Source organism: Myxine glutinosa, chromosome 11 (assembly GCF_964187855.1).
Source record: "Myxine glutinosa chromosome 11, kmMyxGlut1.1, whole genome shotgun sequence".
Classification (NCBI taxonomy): domain Eukaryota; kingdom Metazoa; phylum Chordata; class Myxini; order Myxiniformes; family Myxinidae; genus Myxine; species Myxine glutinosa.
Genome location: NC_136271.1, coordinates 80838605 through 80849242, shown reverse-complemented (window position 1 = coordinate 80849242; position 10638 = coordinate 80838605).

The following is a 10638-nucleotide window of genomic DNA, read 5'->3' as shown; positions in this document are numbered from 1 at the left end:
AACTGAGTATTACAAATCAACAAATCAGCTCCATCAGCAAACTCCAAAATCCTTTCACCTTCTCCATTTCTCACACCATATCCGTAACCCCCATGAACTCCCTCAAAACCATCCATACTCCTTCCCACATGTCCATTCAGGTCTCCTCCCACCACAACAACTTCCTCATCTTTCACGTTTTCCATCAGCTTCTCTATCGTACACCAGAACTTGTCCTTCTCTTCATCGCTTCGACCAACCTGCGGAGCATATCCCGAGATGACGTTCACCAAGAGCTTTCCAATCATCATTTTCACCATCATCAACCTATCACTCACTCTAGTCACACTCACCACACTGTCTACAAACTCCTCAGAAAACAGGACACCAACACCATTCACGCCCTCCGGGCACCCTTGCCACACAAACTTGTATTTCTGTCCCTGCCTACCCTTCACCATTCTCACACCACTTCCCTTCCATCTCGTCTCTTGCACACAACATATGTCCACTCTTCTTCTGACCAATACTTCCACCACTTCCCCTGATCTCCCTGTCATTGTCCCCACATTCCATGTCCCAAACCTCAGAAACCGATCTCCACTTCGGGCTGCACCCTGCCCATATGTACTGCACCCTGCCCATTTTGGCCATTGATAATGTATGATATTGCAATTGGGCATGTGGAGAGGATGGAGGTTGTGGTGAGTGGGTTTGTGAGGAGGTGGTTGGGAGTGCCACGCTGTTTGACGAACATTGCCTTTTATGGTCAGGGTGGAAAACTCCAGTTTCCCTTGACATCATTAACCGAGGAGTTTAAGGTGGTGAGGGTGCGGGAGTTCATGATGTTGCGGGATTCAAGTGATGCAGTGGTAAAGAATGCTCTCCCAGAGAAGAAGGGAAGTCGGAAGTGGAATGCAAGAGCAGAGGTGGACGAGATGGAGGAGCGGTTGCAACAGGAGGAGGTCATGGGGATGGTACAGCATGGGAAGCATGGCATGGGGTGGATGGAGCATGAGCGATGGGGAAAGGCATGTGTGAAAGAGAGGAGGAAGATGGTTGAGAGGGAGTTGAGAAGAAAGGAAGAGGAGGGGAGATATGTGAAAGCAGTCGGTCAGGCACAGCAAGGTGCTTGGACTAAGTGGGAGGGTGTGCGGGTGAGGATATTGAAGTGGCAAGAGATTTGGAGGATGGAGCCAATATTGTTGAATTTCCTGTTGCGGGCAACGTATGATGTGCTTCCGTCACCAGTAAACTTGAGATTGTGGGGGTTGTTGCAGGAGGAGAGATGTTATTTGTGTGGAGGTGTGGGAACGGTGCAGCATGCACTGAGTGCATGCTCAGTAGCATTGGCAGCAGGAAGATACAGGTGGCGACATGATCAGGTGCTGGCGGTGGTGGTGCAGATGGTGCAACAAGTGGTGCTGAGATCGAGAGAGAGAGAAGAGTGGAGAAGGAGACTGATGGGGGAGAGGTGTGGTTTGTCAAAGAGGGCCAAGTGGAAAGAGGTGGAAAGAGGAGGAGGAGGTGGAAAGCAAGAGGGCTGTCAGATGCTTGTGATTGGCAGGTGGTGGCAGACCTAAAGCCACAATTGGTATTCCCAGAGGAGATCTGTGTGACAAGGTTGCGGCCTGACTGTCATTTGGTCAAGTACAACAAGACAGGTCATCTTAGGGGAGTTGTCGGTACCTTGGGAAGAGAACATGGAGGAGGTGCACGAGAGGAAGAGAGAAAAGCACAGTGAGCTGGAGGCAGAGTGCCGGGAGAAGGTATGGGAGAAGGTATGATTCGCGATCTCGCGAGATCACGGCGAGGTCACGTCTTTTCGAAGCTGCTCCATGCGCTCACGCTTTCGAAGCTAAGTGATATTTCTCAATTGTGTTTTTGTCGAGACTGTATCTATCTTTCGGTGTATGTACCTATAGCGTATCTTTTGGAAAATTTTCGGTGCTAATTTTTCGTACATGTATACACAATCGTCGGTTAATGGTATCGAGTATTCTGCGGCCTAGTACTCGTAGAGACTTAGACTACCGTACCGTCTCCGACCTTGTGGTTTGTTTTTCTCTCAGCGATTCGTCGAATGCGCTGAAATTATTTTCGTTCTCTGTTTCGTACCAGTCGTTCACCCCGTACCTCCTTGTTTAATATCTGTACTCACAAAAAAAAAAAAAAAAAAAAAAAAATTTTTTTTTCCCTTCCCAGGTCTTATTCGTTTATTTGTTGTTCTTTTTGTTCGTTCGTTCTTCGTTCGCGATCACGCGGTTAGAAATGTATAATCTCTCCCCTGAACAACTATTTTCTCTCATATATTATAACACCCTTTTCTTCTTTTCCTACAAAAGGATGCTTTCGTCTTGCTCACCAAATCTATTCATTCCAAAAAATATATACAATACCATCTCTTACAGTTCCTCCTTTCTACATTCCATAAACTATCCAGAACTCCATCCCTCCTCCAGTGTCCTCAAACGTATTTTTGACTCGAAGGTCTCAAACTCATTTTGCAAAAAATGTTCGTTTCCCATGAATCGTACACTTTTCAAAATCCAATCTCACCCCTCCCCTCCAAATCCTCCCCATCACCCATCCCTTTCAAATCTCCCCCGTTGCCCCTTCCCTCCCCTCCCTCCTAAACTCCTCCCACACCCCTCCCCTCCGAGACTATCCCTCGCTCCTCCCCTCCTAGACTCCCCTCTCACCCCTCCTCCTCAAAGCATCCTCCCTGCTTCTTCCTCCTTCCAACTTTCACCTTCATCTCCCCAAACCTTCTGCCTTGCTCTTCCCCCTCCTCAAATAACACCTCACTGTGCCTCACCCAATCTCCATCAAACCTTTTGTCCGCCCCATTCTTCCCTTTCTCCAAGCTATTCTGAAATCTCTGACACACCTTCAACAGCTCTCCCTACCTCTTCCTCCTCTTCCACATCTTACCCTACCCCTCCCCCCCCCCCCCCTGTTCTGGACCCGATGCTCCCCCTTCCTCTTCATTAACGGTATGGACCTCAAACATCCGGGGCCTTCGCTCAAACTTGACTGACCTCTCCATACAGGTTGCTTCTGACAAACCAGATGTGATCTGCTTAACAGAAACTTTCCTCCTTCATGATGTCTCTGATGCCTTGGTATCTCTCCCAGGTTACTCCCTCCTCCGGTATGATAGACCTGAGCCTCGTCCTGGAGGTGGGGTTGCTATCTTTATAAAAAACTCTCTTCCTCACTCGCCCTCCACTGCCCTCTCTCCACCTCACCCCCAGGAATACCTTTGGCTACGGCTTCCCCTTCGCTCCCACCTTTTGTTCATATGTGTGTTGTACCGTCCACCAATCAGCGATGACTCCATCTACATCTCACTGTCTGATAATATGGACCAACTTCTATCTACCCATCCCAACTCTCTCTTCCTCATATGTGGTGATTTCAATTGTCACCATGCCAGTTGGCTGGGTGTGGGTACCTCTCTCACCAGCCATGGCTCTTCAGCAAAGGACTTCTGCGACTCACTGGGACTGACACAATATGTCAATTTCCCGACCCGGATCTCAGTCAACGGAGCATCTTCTCTTCTGGATTTGGTTATGACAAACTTCCCTGAAAATGTCTGCTGCTCTTCTTCTGCTCCAATCGGCTCATCTGATCATGTGCTTGTCAAAGTGGACATCTCTCTGACCATTCTCAGAGAGCCTCCTCAGCGTCGACGAGTCTGGCATTTCACTCAGGCCAACTGGCACGGTCTTCAAGCAGCCATCAATCATCTGGACTGGTCTCCCATCTCTACCGCCTCTGACATCAACTCATCCTGGGAATTCTTTCAAAGTAAATTGCTCTCTCTCATGCACAGATTTATACCATCTCGTCTTCAGTTGTCATACCCTTCCTCCCGTCCATGGTACACGGAATCTTGTGGTGAGGCTGTTGCCCTGAAACAACTTGCTTTCGTCTCCTGGAAAGCAAATCCAACGGAAGGAAATCTCATTTCCTTTCACAAAGCCGAAACAAGTGTGTGTCCACCCTCAGGAGAGCCAGGAAACAATATCTCACCATTCTCAAGACCGAACTCTCTTATCTGTCTCCCTCTTCCAAATCCTGGTGGCCTCTGGTCAAATCTGTTTCTGGTGTTTGTTCCCCCTCCATCCCCTCCCTCACCTCAAACGGCTTAACGGCTGACTCCGCACGTGAAAAAGCTGAATTGCCTCAACTCTGTGTTTGCCTCTAAATCTTGTGTCCCAAACCCATCCCTCTCTGTACCCACCGTACCCAGTCGTACCCAGCTGCTCCTGGACTCTGTGTCCTTTCCTCCTGACAAGGTGGAAAAGTTTCTGTCAACCCTCGACTCTGATTCTGCAACTGGTCCTGACGGCATCAGCCCACGGGTCCTAAAATCATGTTCTTCTGCTCTTTCACTCCCTCTTTCTGTTCTCTTCACCCTCTCTTTTGCTCAAGGTCATCTGCCATCTGCTTGGAAATCAGCCAACATCACCGCTTTGCACAAAAAAGGTGCAAAAACAGATCCCAGCAACTACAGACCAATCAGCCTTCTCCCAATTATCAGCAAAGTCATGGAATCCATCATTGCTTCAGATATTAAATCTTTCCTCTTCTCCAATGGCTTGATCTCTGATCATCAATTTGGTTTCAGACCTGGTCACTCTACTCTGGACATGCTGCTTCTGCTTTCTCAACAATGGATGGAGGTCCTCAACGCCAAACAGGAAATTAGAGCAGTCTCCCTTGACATTTCACGTGCCTTCGATACGGTCTGGCACCCTGCTCTGCTCTCCAAACTCTCCTCCTTTGGTATCCATGGAAATCTCCACGCATGGCTGGCGGACTTCCTCTCTGGTCGTAGTCAACGTGTGGCCCTGAATGGGTTTCTCTCATCTCCTCTTCCTGTTCAGGCTGGAGTTCCCCAAGGTAGTGTTCTGGGCCCTGTGCTTTTTCTGGTCTTCATCAATGATCTCTCTGACTCTCTTGAAAATCCTCTCTATCTCTTTGCTGACGACTCTACTCTCTGTCGCTCCATTCCTCGTCCCTCAGATCGGCAGTCTGCAGCCTCCTCACTCTCTGCAGACCTGGACAAAATCACAGACTGGTCAAACAAGTGGAACATGTCTTTCAATCCTGACAAATCTCACACTCTTACAATGTCTCTCCGAAAGGACCGACTGGACAACCCTCCCATCTATTTTCTCAACAATCCTCTCCAAGAAGTTCTGTCGCTCAAGCTTTTGGGTCTCACTATCTGCCATGATCTTTCTTGGGAAAACCACATTTCCAAGCTGGCCTCCAAAGCCAGTCGCCGACTGGGCATCCTCCGTCGTGCGAAGTCCTTCCTTGGCACACCTGAGCTCCTCACCACATACAAGGCTTTCATCCGCAGCTCAATGGAATACTGTTCCCCCCTCTGGGCTGGTGCTCCTGCCTCACACCTTGCTCGGCTTCACGCTGTTGAGGCCAAAGCGTTCAGAATCATTGGAATCTCCTGCGATGTAGTCAACGCCGAGGGCCTTTCCCTCACTCACCGCAGGCAGGTTGGTGGTCTTTCTGTCTTCTACCGACTCCTCTCCGGCCTTGCTCCCCCAGCTCTCTCTGTGCTCTGTCCCCCCAATATTCCTTCAGGTCGCACAAGATCTGCCTGCAACCCTCTTATGGTTAAACTGCCAAAGTCTAGGCTCTCTGCTCACCTTCACTCTTTCATTCCCCTTTTCTCCCACCTCTGGAACAAACTCCCCCACTCCCTTCAATCCCACTCCTCCCTCCAGGTCTTTAAAACAGCTGTTCACCACCATCTCTTATCGTCCCCCATCGAAAACCTTGATCTTTTCTACCCCCGGTAATTCACCCCAGAGTCCTTGCAGTGTTCATATGTTTTAATCCTCTCCCACCTCCCCCCAAGTCCTCCCGATGTCCCTGCTCTCAAATGTTGTGTTTGTGTCCTTCCCCCTCTTCCCCCTCTCTTTTGTGTCCTTCCACCTCTCTCCCCATCTTGTCTGCCGCTCCCCTTGTTTTTTATGTTTTGTGTGTCGGTTTGTCTTTTTGTGTGATTAATGTTAGCTCTTTCACGAGCCTCGATCTTGTATACAAAAAAAAAAAGAAAAAAAAAAAAGAAGGGTTGGCGCGTTTCGTGTCAGCCATTTGAGGTGGGGTGTAGAGTGTATATTGGCAATTCCTTTTCTGCATTTCTTGCTAGGCTGGGAGTGTGTGGGACAGAAAGAAGGAGGATGTGTGACAAGGTGGCCCAGGTTGCCTTGAAAGGCTCATTTTGGATATGGAGGAAGTTTATGGAGACACGTCGAACGGTGTAGGTTGGTTGTGTTTTTTTTGTTTTTGTTTTTTTTTGTTACTATTATTACTTCTTATTGTGTGTATATGAGTGAGTGGGTGAGGGTGTGTGTTTTTGCATGAAATAATTTTTGCATGAGTATGTGTTTTTGTGTGTTGAGTGGTGTATGATGTAAGTGTAGGTGGTTGTTTGGTTGGTGTTCTGTATGTATGTGTGTGTATGAATGATCTGGTGTGTTTTGTTGGTGAGTGGTGAAGGGTATAAAGGTGGGTGTTTGAGTGTTCCACCATGTTTGTTTGGTGCTGTGGATTCTGGATGTGGAGGTGGTGTTGTTGTTGTTGTTGTTGTTGTTGGCACTGGCTGGGGGTGGGGGTATGTACGCATCCAGATGCAGTTGCTGCATGTGGATGTGTACGTGCCCCTGCTGGCCCACCTTAGCTGACCGTATCGAGGTTGAAGGGCCGAAACGGGATGATGCTGAGGACCTCGACTGAGGACCCGGTCAGTGCAGCACACTTGTGACCAGATGTTTTGAACTTTTATATATATATATATATATATATATATATATATATATATATATATATATACACATACATACATACATACATACATACTGCTATGGTTTTGAGGTTTGTAAAGTGAGCCTAAAAAAGGTTAAAGTTTGCCCCCCATAGATAGTCACACAAGCAACATGTAGCCTCATTTGTAGTATAGTTATTTCTTAGTAGGTGTGAGAGTAGGCCCTTTCCAGTGTTAATTCTGCGTTGGGTAAAGCCAGGAAAATAGGCCCTACTGCCACCGATCATTCTACGTCCATCACCTCAATAGTTTGTTAACGTTGGTTCATTTTGGGCGAGTTAACTCGAGGGGGGCGGAGTCGAGGCAGAGCAGCAGAGGCGATGACGGTAAGCATGAGCCGTCAATCAGAGCTCAGAGGTGGTGGCGTCAGAGGGCGTGGTGAGAAGAGTCTGGTGAGTTCCAGAAGGTTCGCGGGGCGTGCCTATAAAAACCCTGACCTCGAGAGGACTTGCGGCAAACCGGACTGAAGCGGAGGAATAGCGCTGGAGAACCAGAAGGACTTGCTGGGAGAGAGAAAGATTAAAGTGAACTTACAACCAGAATGCGCGGTGCTTGATGAGCCTTGCCGCACTTGCATGAGAACGGCTGAGTAACCGCAATTTGCCATAAAAGTCCCCCCTTGCCGTTCCGCCCGATATATCACCTTTGTTCGAGAGACGCGCCACGAGTCCCTGTCTTCGCTGATCACCATCTTCGCGGGACGCGCGTGGACCACGGAGAGCCGGACGGGGCCGAGCCTGGGCGGCCACATCGGCGCGTTGGTGAACACCGGCATCTGCAATCCCCTGTGCGAGTGTGAGTGAGACGGGCCGGTTGTCCAGGGATAAGTAAGACTGTAAGCTTTCTCTGTGTCTCTTCGTCCTGAACTGTAAATATGTGTGGGAATCATTAAACCCATCTGTTCTTCCTTTCTTCTTGAATCGATCGTTCCCATGATTTCTCCATTTGACTAAGCATGGCACAAATAGAACCGCTTAAATCGGGGTCCATTAATTGAGACTGCGCGGATCACGTGTACGCCAACCGCTCGGCGTACTCCAACCTCACGTGGTTCATGCGAGGCTTGCTACCTCGTTTCCGTGGCGGCGCGAGTACTTAGGTAAGAGCGAGAATTTGGTCCCGAAACCCTATTTTGCGCTCGCCCGGAAAGGACGTAATAAGTCTCAGTTCCGCCAGGCCAGTAAAGACAAGGGGATTAATCCCCCTTTGATAAGGGGAGAAGGCCGGCGAGAGAACCGTAACAATTGGTGTCAGGAGTGTGGGATTGGACCCGGAGTGCGCTTCACGCACTTGAAATTGCGAGTGGACAAAATTTAGTTTTAAAATCCAAAATTAAATTCGTGCCATGGCTAGCCAAAGCGATCGAATGCCGGTGGGGGTAGATAATGTAAAATTGATGACCCAGGACCGAGAGAGGCAATTGGTAATGGAAGCAGATCAGGGTGCGGCAACTGGTAATGGCGGCGCCTCGCACGTGGCGGCGAGAGCCGAGCCCACTGTACCAACGGTTAGGGACATAGTTATTTGTGGCTGAAATGAGGGCATTAATGGTCAAGAATGATGAAAACATGAAAGAATGGGGGGATCGATTGGCTAATCGGATGGACGCCATAGCAGAGAAATCCAGGTGCAACATGGACACAACAATAAATAAAAAAATGGGGGAGGACATTGGGCGCAAGCCGAGCGAGAAGGTCGCGGTGGTACGCAACGGGGTAAAGCGGTGCGAGGAACGCAGGGAGAGCGAGGTAGAGCAGGGCGCGGCTACATGGACCGAGGGGATAGAAATCGCGACTCGGGGTGTGGAAAAGCCGACGGCCGCGGAATTGGAAAATAAAATTTTATGCGCACCGGCGGTCGTCGAGCTAGATAAAGAAAAAGAAATAGTTGAAATTGGGGGGTGAAGAGACGGGAGAAAAAGTTGCGGGAGGAAAAATTGGAATCCACTCAAAGTCTGCATTTGCACAGTGATGTCGGGCTTGCTAACCCCAATAAAGGTTTGCAGGTGCTGCTGGCGGAGAAAAAGGTCCCTAAGGTGAGCAGGAATGTGTATGGCGGGAAAAGGTTTTTGGCGCGCTTGGGATCGAGACGGAACCCGGGCGCTCATGGAAGGTCCATGGTGCGATGTGTGAGGGTGACTGGCGCGCGTGTGCGAGAGAAGTGTGCAACGGAGCACGAGTGTATGTGGGAAGAGTGAGAGTGTGTCGGAGAGGAGTGTGAAACTGTGCGATGGCCGAGGAGAGTGAGAGAGAATGCACACCAGAGCATGTTGTAGAGAGTGTGCAGGAGTGCACACCAGAGTACGTAATTGGGTGTGTACCAAAAGCGTGCACACCCGTGGACGTTACGGAGTACGTAACGGAGGGGTGTATGCGAGGGTGTGTGATGGCCGATTGTGTAACGGAGTGTGTGAGGGGTATGAGTGCGCCTAGGTGTGCAGGTGCGAGAACGGTGGCGACAGTGTGCGGAGAGAGCGTACGGTAACAGAATATAGGGAGTGTATGGGAGGCGCTGCAGCGCCGCGTTTTGCGAGTGTGGATTGGGTCGCGTGTGGTGAGAACGCGGCCCGAGCATCGACGCAGACCGGGGTAGCGTTTCGCGCGACATATAGCTGACTCGAGCCCTCGGTGTGTGGTGTGCTTTGTGTGCTGCGGGGATCGGTGGAGATCGATGCCGCGGCGGTCTCGCAAGGAGCGCCGTGCCCGGTTCGCGCCGGGCCCCGCCCTGTATGGTCGGTGCCGCGCCTTGGCGGGAAAGGCAATCGGCACGGTTCGAGGGGGGGTAGGAGAGGTCGGAGCCTCGCCCCCTGGCGGCTGCGGTGCTCCGACCGTGGGCAGTTGGGCCATCGTACATGGGACCGCAAGGCCTCGTGCAGGGATGGAGCCTTGAACCTTGGCCCAAGCATGCCTCCTCCCCCGAATCGAAAATGCCGGATGGACCCAACCTACAGGCGACCAACCACCCGCATGCATCGCTCGGCTTTTCGAAGCCGAGCTGTGATGACGATGTATTCCCACCCGACGAGGCTCGAGTGTAGTGGACGGATAGCAATAGTTGGCGAATGGTACCCTGCGTGTCGGAATGGAAGTTTCACCATTCCACACTTTTTGGGGCTCATGAGCATTGGATTTTGGGGATGGCAGTGAAAGCTAGCCGAGGGCGGGCTAGGTTAATTGCTGGGGATTTAGAAATGACAGTAGACAAGACTTAAGTAGAGACATTCGTACAGGTAGAGGGGACGTAGTTAGATTAGATGGATGATAATGACGAGGGTGTGCTTAGTGTAAGGGAAAACAGGGAAGCACAAGTTTTAGAGGAAGAAGTCAGCTAGATGATGCTGTGTGTGTGAGGATGCTATTGAGCAAATGAGGAATTGGATGAGAATCACTATGTGTGGGGATGGTATTGAGCATAATGAGGAATTGGTTGGGAATAACGGTGTGTGTGAGGAATTGTGTATGGAGACAAATGGAATTGTGTTTGAGGGGTGTGAATTGACTTGCATGGTGTGCAAGTGGGGAACAGGTATGTGAGCACAAGAGGTGTGCAAGAGAACTTGGTGTGTGTGAGACTATTTGGTGTGGAATGCTTGGTGTGAAGTAAAAGGTGTGGAATGCATGGTGCGAAGGAGTGAATGGGGGGAGATGGACCCCTTCACAAATACCCGGGGTGGGTAGTGTAAACCCAGGTAGAGGGTTGAGGTAAATTGTTTGGATATTGACACCTGTGGTGCGGGAAGTAGCAAGAAGTGCTTGGTTGGGTGCATAAGTCTATGAAATGGCTGGGCGTGTGGG